The following is a 16,807-nucleotide window of genomic DNA, read 5'->3' as shown; positions in this document are numbered from 1 at the left end:
TAGGTGGGACAACAGAACTTCAACAAATGGTCTCATAGTTATAGTCTCACCATATTAACTGTACAGTTTCATCCAAGTTTTGATAGAGTACACTGCAGAGAATGAATCCAAGACACCTACTCTACACAATATACAGTCAAAAGTCTTTAATCCGGACGTCCATAATCCGGAATGATCTATAATCCGGACTTCAAAGCTACAAACTTTCTGCGGATGCGTAAACGCATAATGTGTTTACACATGCGCATAATATTTTTACGCATGTGCATAATACATTTACGCATGCACGTTTAATGTATAACGGACGCTATCAGCTAAGCTAAAATTATCTAGTTATCTATTTCAGTTAATGTTGCATATTGCGTTCCTTAATCTTCGAATTGGATCCGGCTTATTATTTTTTGCAGACTGTTAGAGCAATTTTATAAAAGTAAGCTTGAACTTTTGATTATGTCAAAAAGAATTTCCAATTCTGGAGCTGCTAAAGGATCTACAAAGCGAAAGCATGTTTCGATGTCCATCAAACAAAAAGTGGAATTGCTGCAAAAAATGGACAAAGGCATATCCTTTGTTTCTCTAACCATTCCAAAATCTGTTTATCAATTTCACGCTAGTCTGCAGAGCGGGGGGGGGGGAGACATCGCGGCGCGCAATGAACTGGAAGTTGATCTGTCAGCACTATCCTTATCTTCAGGGCAGATGTTTTTATTTTATTCGGCACATAATTCCTTACTAAATGTAGTATTTCATCTCGATGTACTCTGATATGATTTAAATCAAATTCCTCCTCATTATAAATATCATGAATACACATCAAACAGTTTACTGGTTGCAATTTTCTAATTTCGACTATGTGTAACGTATGCTTTACGCATGCGCATGTTGAAAGAAATGTTTAATAAAGTAAACAAATAAATATTAAGCTTTTTTTTTTTTGTAAATTTTGATACCCTTTAGATCAAGGATATCAAACTCGCGGCCCACAACAAATATTTTTGCGGCCCGGCCAATATATCGGCAAATAATAATATATAATAATAAAATAACATATCGACGAAGAAGAATCTCGAGGTTTGAATCAGCGTCAATTCACTGCTTTCTTAAGTGAGTTAGATAGTGAATATTCGGGTTTGTCCTACTATACCGAGGTATGTTGGTTATCTTGCTCCAAGATTCTCAAACAATTCTGGGATTTGAAAGAAGAAATATGTCAGTTTTTAAAAACAAAAAATCAAGACGTAAGTTTGTTTTACGATCCAATATGGATACAAGATTTATTTTTCTTGGTTGATATAACCAAACACTTAACAGATTTAAATTTATCGTTACAAGGAAAAGATCATATCATTACGAACATGTTTGACATAATTAAAGCATTCAAATGTCAACTACTTATTTGGGAAAAACAACTTAAAAATGAAGATTTGACGCACTTCCCGACGTGCAGCATAAACAAATCAAGTTTAGATGATACTTGTTCGTATCAAAAATACGCAGAAAAAATTGCAAATTTAACAACTGAATTTGAAACGAGGTTTAATGATTTTAGTTCCCTCGACAAATTTTTTTTTTTTTTTTTTTTTTTTTTTGTTTTCTTTCATTTTCTCAATAAGTATTGACTCAGTACCCAGCCATATGCAAATGGAGGTGATCGAGATTCAATACAACTCAAATTTGAAAGCAAAATTCATTGAAGTGGGCGTGCCTGAATTTTACAAATATTTACCAGCCAGGTTTGAAAATACTCGAGAATTCGCATATGAAGTTATTTCCATGTTTGGTAGCACTTATCGGTGCAAGCAGTTATTTTCAGTCATGAAAGGTAATAAGTCTCCTATTAGAAACCGTATTAATGATGCTCACCTTGGGTCAGCGTTGAAAGTTATCACTGCAAACAAAATTTCTCCCGAAATAGGAAAGATAATAGCAGAAAAGAGATGTCAAGTATCAGGACGTAAACATTAAATTTTTCTTGTTCTTTTCTATATAAATATATATATATGTTTATTATTGTATTATTCAAAATAAATCTACGTTTCTATGAAAATTGATTTTTTTTTTTTTTTTTTTTTTTTTTTTTTGCGGCCTGCCTAAAGTTAAACCTTGTTTGTTTGGCCCAAGTGTACCTATGAGTTTGACATCCCTGCTTTAGGTCATAATTGCTCTTTATTTCATAAATTATGGTTTAATATTTTTAATTTTATAATTTCTGCATGCCATCTTACCAGATTTAAATTGATGATCTATAATCCGGAATCACCAAAGTCCCAATGAGTCCGGATTAAAAACTATTGACTGTATATTCTTTTACAGAGATATCCTAATCTTATAAAATATTTAACGTAAATCACACATTCATTGCTTCAAAAAGTATGTCTCATACACAAAAGGCTACATATTTATCCAAGTTCCTTTATCAATATACACTGGTGTGCAAAAATTAAGGACGAGACGGTTTTTGCAATATAACTTTGTACAAAAGCTTTCCAAATCAACACATTTAATACCGTAAGATCCCCAATATGTAAGGACATGAGTAATGTAAGCAACACTTACTAGAAGCTTTATTGAAAAAGTAGCATGGAGCGCAAAGCGACTGAAGGCCGAAACATCCCTGTGATGGGTGTCCAGCAAGAAACATCCGGTCTTTAATAGGGGATATGATCTCCCCTGACTGCTAGGCAGGTTTCACAGCGTCTGCCGATGCTGAGAATGAGGGTGTCAATGAGTTGTTGAGGCATTGCTGCCCATTCGTCTTGCAGCGCCAATCGAAGCTCCGGAATCGTTACTGGTGGTAAGGTACAAGCTGCCAAGTGTCTGCCTAGAAAATCCCATACATGCTCGATGGGATTGAGATCCGGAGATCGTGCCGGCCAATCCATACGTTCAATATCCTCACTCTCTAAGAGCTGTTCGGCAGCTACTGTGCGATGACATGGTGCATTGTCGTCCATGAAAAGGAACTACGGACCCATAGTGCCTCTAAAAAGATGCACATATGGAAGAAGAATCTCGTTACAATAACGGGTCCCGTTGACTAAACCTGCGTCGAAGATGTGAAGGTCTGTATGACTACCAAGCATGATGCCTCCCCAAATGAGAACACCGCCACCTCCACACCTGTCACTTTCAATGATGATTGCGGCTTCCCCGCTCTCTCCAGATGAGTACGCGATGAGAATCGCTACTGAGACTGAATCTGCTCTCATCTGTAAAGAGTACTCATCCCCATTCATTGTCTCTCCGATTCCAGTGTTCCTGGCACCACAGAGAATGCCTTCTCCGATGGGCAGGCGTTAGAGGTACACACCATACAGGGCGTCGTGCAAACAGACCACCACCATGCAGGCTTCTGGCCATGGTAAAACACGATATCAGTCGTCCAGTTGCCTGTGTCGTGTGTCTAGCAATTTCTCCCGCTGTCTGCCGCCTGTTTCTTCTAGCCTGTAAGGCAATATGCCAGTCATCTGCGGGTGTGGTTCCTCGTGGACGACCACTACTAAACCCCCCCCCCACCACCAATTTCAAACTTCCTGTAGTTTGAAATTGTCTCCAAAGTCGTGAAACGATGCTGTGAACAAATCCGAACTCTGCAGCCACACTTGTCACACTGCGGCCTTCCTCCAACTTCTCAATGATTCGACCTCGGGTAAAAGCATCCAGATGTCGTCTAACAGATGGATTATTCGCCATTTCTCGCTGAGGCAGCAACTCGGTGTGATTTTAACTGCTATACGGCGTGCAATCTCTTTGCCAGAAATACTGATCTTACACCAACAACATGCTTTATACTACTCAGACACTCCCCCATTATGTCTACCTGCATATCTGCGCATGTGCTACCATACATCACGTTACTTAATCTCCTGACTGGTCTTTCTGTCCGCTCTGCCTCTTCTTTCAGCTGATATGCTAATTTTTTGACTTTGTCCTTAATTTTTGCACACCAGTGTATGTACATTTCCTCTTACGAAATACTTTAGAGTATGCTTTTAAACCTTTCTGGCATGCTACCTTTTAAAGTTGAAATTTCGATTAAAAAAAAAGCTGGCAGTTAATTAGGCCTAGAGTAGTACACAAGTAAAATTTTGTAAAGATAACAGATTTTAATTCTGTGGGTGTACCTGAAGCGGGCACACTGATTGAATACAGCTTCAAAAAGAGTTCTGAAATGAGTATTGCCTGAAAGCGCTTAAAAGAGTAAGAGATTTTGCCTACGATTAAAAAATACAAGATTCTGAATACTATAGCAGATTTAGCATTACCCAGGGTGTGCCACGGGGAAGATCTGCTACTCTACACACCATTAAAAGGCTCATTTTTGGTTATATGATGACTACATACTTATGAATGAGAAAAAAAAAGTAACTTGGGTGTATGATATTTACATTATTTACATTTTATATTTACACTTTAGTCTATCTTTTTCATCGTGGTACTTTTCGACGAAAGTGACAACCACCTTTATAAAAGCACAACCCAATATTGCATGTTTTGCACATGTGCTAGGATGCCTATCAGATTCACTATCTCAAAGCAATTCGTGTAGCACTTTCAGTGCTTTAGAAATGGTCAGCCCTCTCCGATCCGTTCAGAAAATAATTAAAATCCGAAAAAATATAAACTAATATTATATCTAAAATTTGAAATTATAAACTATAAAATAAAAATATAAATGTCTACAACTCAAAACTATTAAACATAGTGCTAAGAAAACTTCTTTCAACCAAAGTGAAAGAGAAGAAGAGAACTGCTCTAGTGAAAAACCAAACAGCTAACTGATAAAATTAACCCTGACCTTCAGAAAATCCCACCCAATAATTTCTTAGTTGATAACCAAACACCTCCCCTCCAAAAAAAAAAGGGGGAAGAAGAAAGAGAAATACAGGAAATGAAACACAGATGTGGACCCACCTTTCTATGTTAATGAGCTGCAGAGAAACAAAAATACAGCTGACTCTCAGTGAGCCCACAGTCTGGGAACACCTTGATTCGGCATTCGATTTTAGGCAAAATTTCAAGGTAAAAATTTTAAAGTAATATAGAATAAGGAGATTAGCATACAGCCAAAAAAATAACATAGAATTTTCCTTTCAAACAATTCCTTTTATACCTCCCAAAAATCTGGAAGATTTCTTTGAAAAATGAATGCCTTAAAAAAAACTAAACATGGTTAAAATATATGGACTGGTTTGTGTTGAGCTACCATCTACTATAAATAAAGAAGGTTCAAAGTAACCTAGAGTAACCTTCAAATCCTTTTTAATTCTATTTTTCAGTGCGTACAGAAGGAAATTTTTAGGTGCAAAGGGTTAACACCTTATGAAAAAAATGTGATGACCTTGATAAGTCAGAGATGATATATTGTAAGCATTCAGCAATTTCTTTCAATTAAATTATATTAATCTGAAATCTTACTTTCAACTTTATTGAATGGTCTCTTCCTTGGGTTCAATAGTGTTGCTTATTAACCATTCGATAGATATATCCATATTAGTACACATTACTATATTCATATTAGTACATCTATTATTAGTACACTGACCATTAGAAAAATATGCAAAACAGCTGTCCACATTTTTAAGTGTTCTTGATATCAATTACTTTCTTATTCTTTTTTTTTTTTTTTTTTTTTTTTTTTTAACTTGGTCAAAAAAAGGTAAGACTTTGTATCACATTTTCTAACATGTTTCACTTTATGAAACTAATACAGTAAAAGCCCGATTATCTAGTATTCAATTTACTGAAATATTTTAGAACTTTAGAAAAAAAAATTAGTAAATCTGCAATGCCATTATAGAGCTAATACTGCGTATACATGGTCGCCAAACAATGCAATTTAGTGTCAGGAATAGATAAGCATGGCATCACCACACAATCATTAAAAGTTTGTTTTGGTGTAGTGCAAATTTGATTAATTCTCAATAAGCTGATTTATTTATTTATTTTTAAAGAATTACTAACTTCTATTTTTTCTTTTGCATTTTGAAAAAATAAGTACTGTTTGGGACTTCATGAAATGTAGTATTTTCATCCAATGACCAAAACAGGCATGGTATGCAGCTTTGAAAATGGATAAACAATGGCGATGAAACATGGAAAATTATGATACACGATTTAAAATTTTTATATATCGTATCCGTAATTTGTAACTTTTCATTATGTAATAAAATAAAAACAATCCATTCGTTTAAGCTCTGGCCAGAGTGATCTGCCACATCTCTGCCAAATTTCATATTCAGCAGGATTTCATAATCTCATTAAGCACTTTCCTTTCAAATCCAAGGCCTACAAAGTTTTTATGACTGAAATTAATTTTTTTTTAAAAATACATAATTTTAAATGTAAGCTTTCGATATTCAAGTTGGTAGCAAATTAGATAACTGTTTTTATAATTTTAGAATAGAAATTTTTCTAACAAGAATTCCACTTTTTATATGCTCAATTGTCTGGAATTTTCATTTATCTGAAATTCAGCATTTCCCAAGCTTTCCAGATAATCAAGTTTTTACTCTACTACAGAACTATAAAATTTAAGTATTTATGGCACTCTTGTTTATTTATAACGAAATAATGTTTTCAATTAAAAGTCTGCTTCAAAAAAAAAAAAGTGTTACAGTGGAAAATACATCTTATGTACTAACAAATATACAGAGTCCCCCTCATAAACTTTTCTTCTCTTTAAAGAGCTATTAATTCATATAATTTAATGAAATATGCAGAAGTTACATACAGAAGATATAATTTGGAGCAAATGGGGGTAATAATATCTTTTTTTTTTTTTTTTTTTGGATCATTTCTGTCACTGTTTACTATTTCTTCCTTTTGAAATGTCTTCGAATACAGGTTTAATAATTTTATTCAGTATAACTTCCTTTTTACTGAACTGATAACATCAAGCAATAACTGTCATTAAATTATCGCCATCATAAAAGAGGTACAATCCAATATCCAGTTCTGTCTTCAAATTAATAGCATGACTTGCAATAAAAGAAAAATCTAAGAAAGATATGGCGAATATTTAAACTTCTTCCATAAGTTTCTTATTTGAGTAAAAATAGCTGAACTACATTTTGTCATGACAGTCTTTTAAAAAATCTTCATAGCTGTCAAATCATTTACAGAAATTTCAGATAGTCTCTAATTAAAAATCTGAATAACTATCAATTAAGATACATGCATGCAATATTATCTACTAGTCGCATTTTTTCTTACAATGATGTAATAGGAATTTAAATTTACTTTCTAAAACAATAATAATAACCAGAGACACAACGATATCTGGCAAACCTAAGTTTTCTGCCACAGAACTAATACTTTTTTTTTAAAGAAACTCTGCAAAGAAACAAAATATCTGAAACCTTCTTCACAGAGGACTTTTGCTTTCCCTTATCTATAACTTATAAAATTATGATGAAAAAATGTGACTGTTCAGCATTTCTTGCTAAAATTTTGATGCACTTACTTTTCATAAATTATACTCAGTTTTGAAAACAGCCTCTTATTATATACCATGTCTACAAACGTCCTTATCCAGGCTTTACTTTTGAAGCCGTTGGTCGTAGATAAGATAGTACTTCTAGTTACAAAAATGTTTTCAATGACACAAAGATTCTTGTTTTGGCAATTTTAAAGTAGTCACTTTTGCAAAAATTAAGAAAATACCTTTTCTTTGTTCCCCTGATCCTTATCCTAATACTTTGGAAAATGTTGTACTTGTTTTAAAAAATAAAACACAAAAGGTTCGTCTTCCGTTTGGCAAAAAAAAAAAAAAAAAAAAAAAAAACTGATCGAAATATTTGACCAAAAGTTAAGACATCATACTTTACACAAATTGAAGACAGAAAGGTTTGCATTTATATGCAATTAAAAATAAAATATCAGTTTAGAAAAGGTTTGTGATGTCCCGAGAAGAGACGAGCAACACTATGAATGAGTATTCAATGAACAGATTATCATAAAAAGTACTAATATAAACTTTTTTAAAGAAACTTAACATAGTTAATGTTCTTGAAAACACTAGCAGGTTTCAGCATAAACATATAGCCAACTTCTAATATTATTTGCAGTAATTAAAAATAAAAAATATTTATAGTTTAATGAATTTTTTTATATGATTATCAGATTATGATTTGAAAGTAATAAAATTTCATGATATTAATAATAATTTTTAGACTCTGAAAACTTATAAATTATTTGTGAAAAATTCTTTAAGAATACCAAATGTAACACAATTAAAATAAAGACACTATTAAATTACAACAGAGCATCATTGAACAGTATTTAAAGGGGGATCAATCTTGAATTATTCTAGAAAATTAAAATACATTTCTAGAAAAGAGATTTTCCTATAAATAGAATATTCTGTCATATGTAACTCCGAAATGCTTTCAGAAATATATGTTAGCCAACCTAAATTAAATATACAGCACAATGTAAATCTCAATGGTGAAAAATCGCCTCTAGCCTACTAAGAAATAATAATGAACTGCGCTAAATTCATTGATAAACAATGAACATTTTCTTCTAGTAGCAGTAATGTGGCAGCATGCAATTTTTCCACATTTTCACATTATTGCAGAGATGATGATGGCAGGAGACACACTCTTCATCTGTGTTTCGGCAATAGAATGAAATATACTCTTTAGCATGTATTATCTATCATCTTATACAGGAAAATGGGACGAGAAAAACAGAATGTGGCAATGATGAATTAGTCTCATTTTGAATTTGACTCTTAAATTCAATGATTCAGTGCATAACTACAAATTAAATGCAATTAATAACTACATGAACAAATTGAAAAACTCATTTTACTATATGAATGAGGATGAAAAACAATAATTTCTTTCCTTTTTTTTTTTAATTTTAAATTTACAGGCATGCATGCTATAAATGTGCTATATGCCTGTATGCATGAGAAACTGACACTGCTCACAGCTATTGATAAAACTGCTGCCAATGAACACAAATTAAGTTTTAATGAAGTAAATTTGGCAATGTGCAGGAATTGTTGAACTTGAAATGCTAAGCAGCAGCAATTTTGTTCACACTGTTCAACATAAAGAATATGAATCTAACAATAAAAAATTTACTGATAAAGGAACACCAGAAAAGAAGAAAGAAATAAGAATAAAAGAAGAAAGAAATAAGAATAAAAGAAAACCAGAAACAAAACACACCTGGAGTAGTTTGTTTCACATAGGTGAAATATCAAAAACACACAGACTTAAATCTGAATCTCAAAAGAAGTATCCAAATTCAACGTACAATTTAAATTCACTAAATGTTTTCAACGAACAGGAAATACAAAAAGCAGAATTTTTAAACAACTTTAGACAGTTTTTATGCCATAACCTATATATTAAATTTTGTTTTTATAATAAAAAATATAATTTTTTGGCTTCATTTTAATTCCTTTTAAGCATTTAAAGGGAAATATGAAAAGGAACAGGAAGAAACAAACTAATGACTTCCCAGTATGTTATATGTATCTATACATTTGACTAACACTGTTTTATTTAATAGAGCATTACATAAGGATTAATTAAGAATATTAAGTAAAAGATTCATGTACTCTACTCAAGTAGTTTTATCATGCTAATAAAACCAAAAATCAGTAGCAAGAATTGACATAAAGTAAACAAATGTGTAATATTAAAAATTTGAAGGTTGAACAGAATAACCTTTTTCAGCTTTAAATACGAAAATGAGATGAAGAGAGACAATTAGCAGTGTAAAAACACAGAATGCTGAAGATTTTTCTCATGTTCACATTATCATGTGGTTACTGGCTTCTTATCCTACTTGGCCAAAAAACTCAAACTTTCCATATTCTCATATAAGCACATTTCTCATCTCATTTTTGCATTTACAGTTTAAGATTATGTTTGACATTTGAAACTACAGCACTATATAATTACTAATATATATCATGCTAATTCTTACCACTAGGTTTTGCTTCCCTTAGTTTCTAATTCATCTGGTGTATTATTCTGTAGTATTAGTTGTGCCATTTGGAGGAAAAAAAAAAAATAATGACAAGTGAAGTAAAATATATAATTTTATGAATTTTACGTGGAATGTTGAGAAACTCTTCCTGAATTTATTCCGATTTTATACTTGCTTCATTTGGCTTTTTTTACTTAATAAAAAAATAATTTTACAATGACCATCATTCTGGGACACACTTGATTTTAAATATGTAAATTTACTTTGATATAAAATAAAAGATAGTGATAAAGTTTTGTTGAGTTGTTAAATTTCAAAATATCCTAAAGAATCAAATACATGCCACTGCAGTGGGTTAAAACTTTTATACACAGATTTACAACATATATGATAAAAATTTGATATTGTTTTTCATAAACTTGTACTTTAATATACAAATTCACTTTTGGCTTACAAAAGCTGGAAAAATATTCTGTGCCATTAATTAAAAAAAAAATGTATATATTATTTAACTGTATACTACTTTTTTTTTTAAATAAAAATTCTGACATTATTCATTGTTTTGTCTCATAGATCTCTAGTAATGAAACAAACTGTTTACCATATGAAGAATATTAAAAAAAATTCAGGATATAACAGTACGAATAAAAACTAACTAAATACATAAAGGAGGAGAGTCACAGTGAAATTTCAGTGTCTATTTGTAAGTAAATAAAATCTAAAATAAATTTTGAACAGATGAATTTTCTCACACTGCTTGAGACAAGGGTATTCAAAACCTATTTTTAAAAACAACAGATGTCCCTATCTTAGTAAATTAAGTTATTCATACCAAAATAGAGTGAATTTTAATTTAAGAAGGCTATCACATATGAAATTAATACAACTCAACAAAACAACAAAAATTATTCATTAATTTCAAATTGGTTATTGCTAGTAAAGTAAGGTAAGTAAATTAAGTAAAGTAGTGACAAATTGACAACTCTATTGAAATAATTTTGTGTGTCAAGAAATAAAGAGATTAAAGTTAAGATTAATACTTTTAATGAAACACCAAGGACAATATTTTACAATATCCAGTTTATTTAAAGTGTAACTCATTTTTATACTTTTTAAAAGAAATTAACTAAATCAATTCCTGAATATTTTTTATTTTATTTTGCAGTTAAGAGTTATCCTTAAAAATTAATTACTGCTGAAATTTACTGAAATAACAAACATAATGTAAGTGAAAGGTCCCTAATTTTTGGTAGTAACCCCCCCCCCAAAAAAAAAAACTATCAATTATTTTAACTTTTGACAATATGATGAAAAGAAAGTGGAGGCCTAAGATACAAATCACCTCAAATTTTTTACAGGATTGCAAGTTTATAAAAAATCTATTAAAATCACAACAGATATCACACATCATTCTTAGCTATAATAAATGGACAATAAACTGATAAACTGACTTAGGTATAACAATCTAAATTTTAGTTATAAAGTGAAACGAATCATTAAGGAAATATTTCCTATACTGATAAAATTTTAAATGTGAGTCCAAATTTGCTTTAAATTCTGTAGATAGGATGATTAATTTTAAATCGCATATACTATATACTAACACTGGTTAAAAGATTTTGACAAAACTCACCAGAAAATTTCCAATAGATCAACTTCTCTGCTGCTGATTTATAACGGTAGGAAATAAAATTAAAGGGTTTTTAATCTTAATCATCACTAACTGCATTAAAGGTTTTTAAATCTTATTTACAGATTATAATTCATTAAACAGAAATAATATTAAAGATATTCATGCAGATTGCAGCAAAGTGCAGTTGAATTTAAGAATAATATCTGATTAAATTAAGCTTTTCAATAAATTTTAGTCTTGGAGAAATAAAAAAAAACTTAACGCATCTAATTATTCTAAGGATGGCTTATTAACAAAAAATTATAGTAAAAACGGTATTTATAATTTTTAATTAAACATTGTGTGAAGGTTTAACTATGTTCTTACGCAAATAAATTTTTTTTCATGCAAAATTTGAAAATAATTTATCGCGAATAGGATCGTTAATCTTAATATCAGCGTTATCAAAATTTAATTTAAATTAAACACAGAGAGCAATTCAACCTAGTACAAATCTAAATTTTGCGACAGCGGAGATGCAAAAATAAACACAGCTAATACTTACAAAAAATAATTTGTTTACCTACAAATGACAGAAGAATAATTTAAGGTAAACTGTGCAGGTACTACGCGAAGCTACTCACTAACTGCATTTTAACTGTAAGCCATTACAAACCTATGCCAATCAGCTGTGTTATATCTCTAATGCACCTGTCAACCGCAAGCAATTATTTTTTTAAACGATAATAAGTATAACCTTCGAAATTTATAGAAAAGGGTTTAATAGAACTAAAAATACACAAAATTCGAAAATCGAATGCAAAAACATACAACTTACCTATCGTAACTCGATCACTTCTACCCTTCCCAACTTTACCGATTTTCTCGGCACACCCTTGTTACTACAAGATGGCGCTCATGTGACGTCACAGCACAGGAAGCCGTAAAAGCCGCAATCCCTCGGCGTAAATTAAGTTTTATTTGTGGAAATTCACAATAATTAGGATCGTGGAACAAAACCAATCATCAGTTTAGTGTTTTACGGATAGAATACAAAACACAGTTCGCTTAATGTGAGAAAATAAAGCAAATTTTGATAATGGATGATTCAGAAACAACTCACATGTGCTGGTGTTTACAGTGAGCGAACGCACACCGCACGTTCGGCCTACTTCGAAGAATCTGACACCCAACCAAACACAGACTAGAAGATGGAACAATCCTTATATGGCAAGTTGTCGTAATCGCTCATAAGGCATTTTCATAAACAAACAATGGGACCGAAAGAATCTCGTAAATTTAAGTTTCTGATCGAGGCGATTTTTATTTCGACTGAAATGACGCAAGGTCGTCATACCATTATGCCGTCACTCTCCTAGTATATGACTCAGTTTGTTTGGCAACATTGCATTACTGCACGATTTATTGAACGATTTAAATCTCCGTCGTCTATTCTACAAGAACAGATATATTTTACAAAATTTAATTAAAATGAGCATTCATATTCTTATATGTGAAGCACGTATAACCCATTTATGACTCAGGTTTACTTCTACAGAAGGAAAATGAAATGATAAATATTCCAAAACGTCAGAATCTGATGAATAAGATTTAGAACACCGTAAATTAAACTAAATATGGAATCAAAGCGTCTGTTTACAATAAATCAAAAAGTGAATTATTGACAGCAGTGTACATCGTTTTCTATATTGTACCTAGCAGATAATTTTTAATAATAATAAGTTTATATATATCAGATTTTATCCTGCAAAAAACAAAACCATTAAACACGGTGCTCTTGGAAAACATAACGGTGGTCGCAGGAGTTGCACATTCATGCCAAGCCTAAAAATTTTAAATTAAAGTAAGAATATGCATTAGTAGAGTAAAATAAAACTTCTTTATACAGAGGTTGATTAAATAGTGCATATTAACTGATGAATTAAAGACTTTGACTATTTAAGTAGGGAATATAGACTGAGCTTGACAAATACTGTGCTTTATTTCTAGAGAAATTGTATTTTCATTTTAATGAATCATAGCTTTTATAAAATTATTATTCATAAAATTAAATAAAGCAATAAATATTTTTAGCCCAAGGTTTGTTTCACGTTCTCATAACTCATGATATAAGTATTTCTATCAATATAAATTTTTGTATTTGGAAAGACAAAAGATGGCAAAGTATTTAATAAAACATTAATCATAATAAAGCATGAACAGTGAAAATAATAAAATTTGGAACAAAAAGGTAAGGTAAAATCCTAGTATACGGTACGGCCTTGGCGCGATTTTTTAAAATTCTCACAAACACCAAAATGACTCGTTTACTGCTCATCATAAATGAAGTTGGACCGCCTCATCCGCAACCATGAGCGCAAACACGCATGCGCCATTGGGATCGAATTATTCTACACATTACCATGTAGGAATTCATTTATTTATTTTTTTTTTTAACTTAGCTAAAGTTTGCTTCTTAAAGACACTAATTTTTGCAAATGAACTCCTTTTAACTACACTCATGGACACAATCGTATTTTAGGATATTTTCTACTTCTTTTCCTTTTCTTTCTATACGCCCTTTTTTTCCCCTCTATTATTTTTAGGCCATTTATTTTAAAATTTATTTTGTCCCTGTGGTGACTTCATGGTTTAATAAGGCACCATTTAGCAAGACGAAACAAACATTTATTAAATATATAATTCAAAGCATAATATAATAGTTACTCAGAGCAGTACGTCGCTCCTACCGCATAGTACAATCTACTACCTTCCTCTTCCGAGGCTAACATGCAACTCTTAATAAATACATTAACCCTTCTCGAAGAAGAGCTACCTGCGCCAAGCATGCTATGTTGATCGCCAAACAGTCGCCAGATATCACACCCCCGTCGTAAGATTGTTGTTGATATTATTTACAAATCAATCAGCAATCTGGAAACTAAAATCTAGCAACTGTTTGCGATCAACGTGAAAAAGAAAAAAAAACTACATATACTTTTATACATTCTCTCCTAATTTTCAAATCTCAATTACTATAGACATACCTCAATTTACTACATAAACATAGATAACACATTTTTATATATAAACATAGATAAATCATTTTTAACTTCACTTGTTCCGAACCTTATTATTATTGTAACAATTTATCAATTCTTAATTCAAAGAAACCAAGTTGATATTTTCTTTTATAAACATGTTAAAATATACCCTATTATTATTCCAATGATGACAGTAAAATTATTAAGTTTCTTATATATATATATAATTATATTCTTAACATTCCTTTTAATTAATGATGCTGCAGCATGATTTAAATCCTTGGGAGACAAATATCTAAATTTACCACTTACCTCGAATATTTGTTATCCAATAATTTCTCTATCTATTTCAAATTACATAAACATCTTATTTGCACAAAATTGTAAAATGATTATGAAAAGCAAAGAAAACTGTCTAATTATTAACTATACAAAATGTTCGTGAAGATGAACAGTAAATTAATGTTCAAAGTTCACAAGTGGGAAGTCTGGATAATGCATCCGCGTTTGACAGTTTTTTTTTCCAGGGCAATGTTCTATTTCGAGATTATATTTCTGCAAAGCTATGGCCCATCGTTGTAATTTGGACGATTGCGGAGCATTTCTCACTATAAAGGCTAGAGGATTATGATCAGTCACAATTTTCACCGATGAACCGAATATCCAAGGTTTAAACTTCTTCAATGCCCATACTATAGCATAAGCTTCACGCTCTATAGTCGGCCAGCTCTGTTGAGGTTTCGATAATTTCTTGCTCGCGTAGCAGATGGGAAATTGCTTCTCTCCCCTTTGCTGTGACAAACATGCACCTATTCCGATTTGGGATGCATCAGAATGAATGACAAACGGATCCTGCAGTGTTGGGGTGATCAGCTCCGTTGACATCGCTAATCGTTCCTTCAGTTGTTGAAATGTTGACTCATGAATTTCTTTCCATTCGAGTATTTCCGGTTGTTTATTTTTCGTGAGTTCTGTGAGTGGGTAGGCGATCTCTGCATACCCTGGGATATAATCGCGATAATAATTACATAGTCCTAACAGACTTTTAAGATCTCTTTTCGTTTTCGGCGTTTCCAGCTTCTTGATTGCCTCTATTTTCTCGGGATCTGGTTGATGTTTTCCTGATCCAATGATGTGTCCTAAATATTTAATTTGAGGTTTTACAAACGAACATTTCTTCGAATTGATAGTAAATCCAAGTGACTCTAGTTTGGTAAAAACTTTATCCAGATGTCGGAGATGAGTGTCGAAATCCGTGGAAAATATAGCTATGTCATCAATATAGGCTCTTGAAAATTGTTGAAATTCTTTCAGCGCGTTATTCATTACTCTCTGAAAAGTTGCTGCTGCGTTCCTTAATCCAAAGGGTAGCACTTTAAACTGATATTGACCTCGATGAGTTTTGAACGATGTGTACTCTTTACTTTGTTCCTCCATAGGAATTGCCCAATATCCTTTCAGCAAATCTAAAGTTGTTATGACGTTGGCTCTTCCTATACTGTACATTAAATCAATGGCATTTTGCATAGGAAAGTCATCTGGCTTCGTCACTGCATTCAAAGCTCGATAATCTAAGCACAATCTGATATCTCCATTTTTTTTGCTTACACAAACTACTGGATGAGCTATTTCTGCATTACTTTCTTCTATTAGTCCCGATTTCAATAATTCTTCTACTTCTTCATCGACCTTGGGTTTCAATGCTTCAGGAATCCTATAAATGTAAGGTTTCTTCCTCTCCATATTGGGTATTAATCTAATTTTATGAGCTTCAACTTTAGCTATTTTCAGCTTTCCGGTGAATAGTGCTCGGTGTTTGTTGATAAGAGCTATCAATTTTCTTCTCTGCTGCGGATTCAAATTTTCTAAATTCAGATTTGCATCTATTTTAAAATCTTCCAGGGGGGTCGAGAGATCTTTTCCTGGTAAAGTTATAATTTCTCCAAATTCTTCTTCATTTTCAAATATCACTCCAACTGCATTGACACTAGCTTGGAATTTTCTAATTTTATTTGCATGAACATGTTTGATCAGGTAGTTTTACTTTATAGGAATGAGGTGGGCAATGATTCACGATTTCTCCTGGACCAGTCCATCGTGCATAGAGTTTGTTATTTGAATCTGGTATGAGTAAATAAACTTGTTCTCCAATTTTGAAATTTTTTGGTATTGATCTCCGATTAAAGTACTCAGCATATTT

The 16,807-nt window shown here is 31.9% G+C and overlaps 1 protein-coding gene across 3 annotated transcripts in view; it reads right to left on the bottom strand.

The window, feature by feature from the left end:
- rhea (Talin_middle and talin-RS domain-containing protein rhea) overlaps positions 1–12,795 on the bottom strand; it is a 194,189-nt gene extending 181,394 nt beyond the window's left edge. Inside the window, exon 1 of one of the 3 annotated variants that reach the window (XM_085827690.1) lies at positions 12,402–12,795. The gene's annotated coding sequence lies outside the window, so the exon portion shown is untranslated. Of the gene's footprint in view, positions 1–12,128; positions 12,151–12,401 lie in introns of those variants that run through there. The other 2 variants (XM_085827687.1, XM_085827689.1) reach the window with 2 other exon arrangements.
- Between the last annotated feature and the right edge of the window lie 4,012 nt (positions 12,796–16,807).

The sequence above is a fragment of the Stegodyphus dumicola genome, chromosome 12 (genome assembly GCF_044657685.1).
Source record: "Stegodyphus dumicola isolate Sdum_Otavi_A_Nest chromosome 12, ASM4465768v1".
NCBI lineage: Eukaryota > Metazoa > Arthropoda > Arachnida > Araneae > Eresidae > Stegodyphus > Stegodyphus dumicola.
The sequence above is the reverse complement of the archived record's forward strand: the minus strand, read 5'-3'. Positions and strand labels throughout refer to the sequence as shown.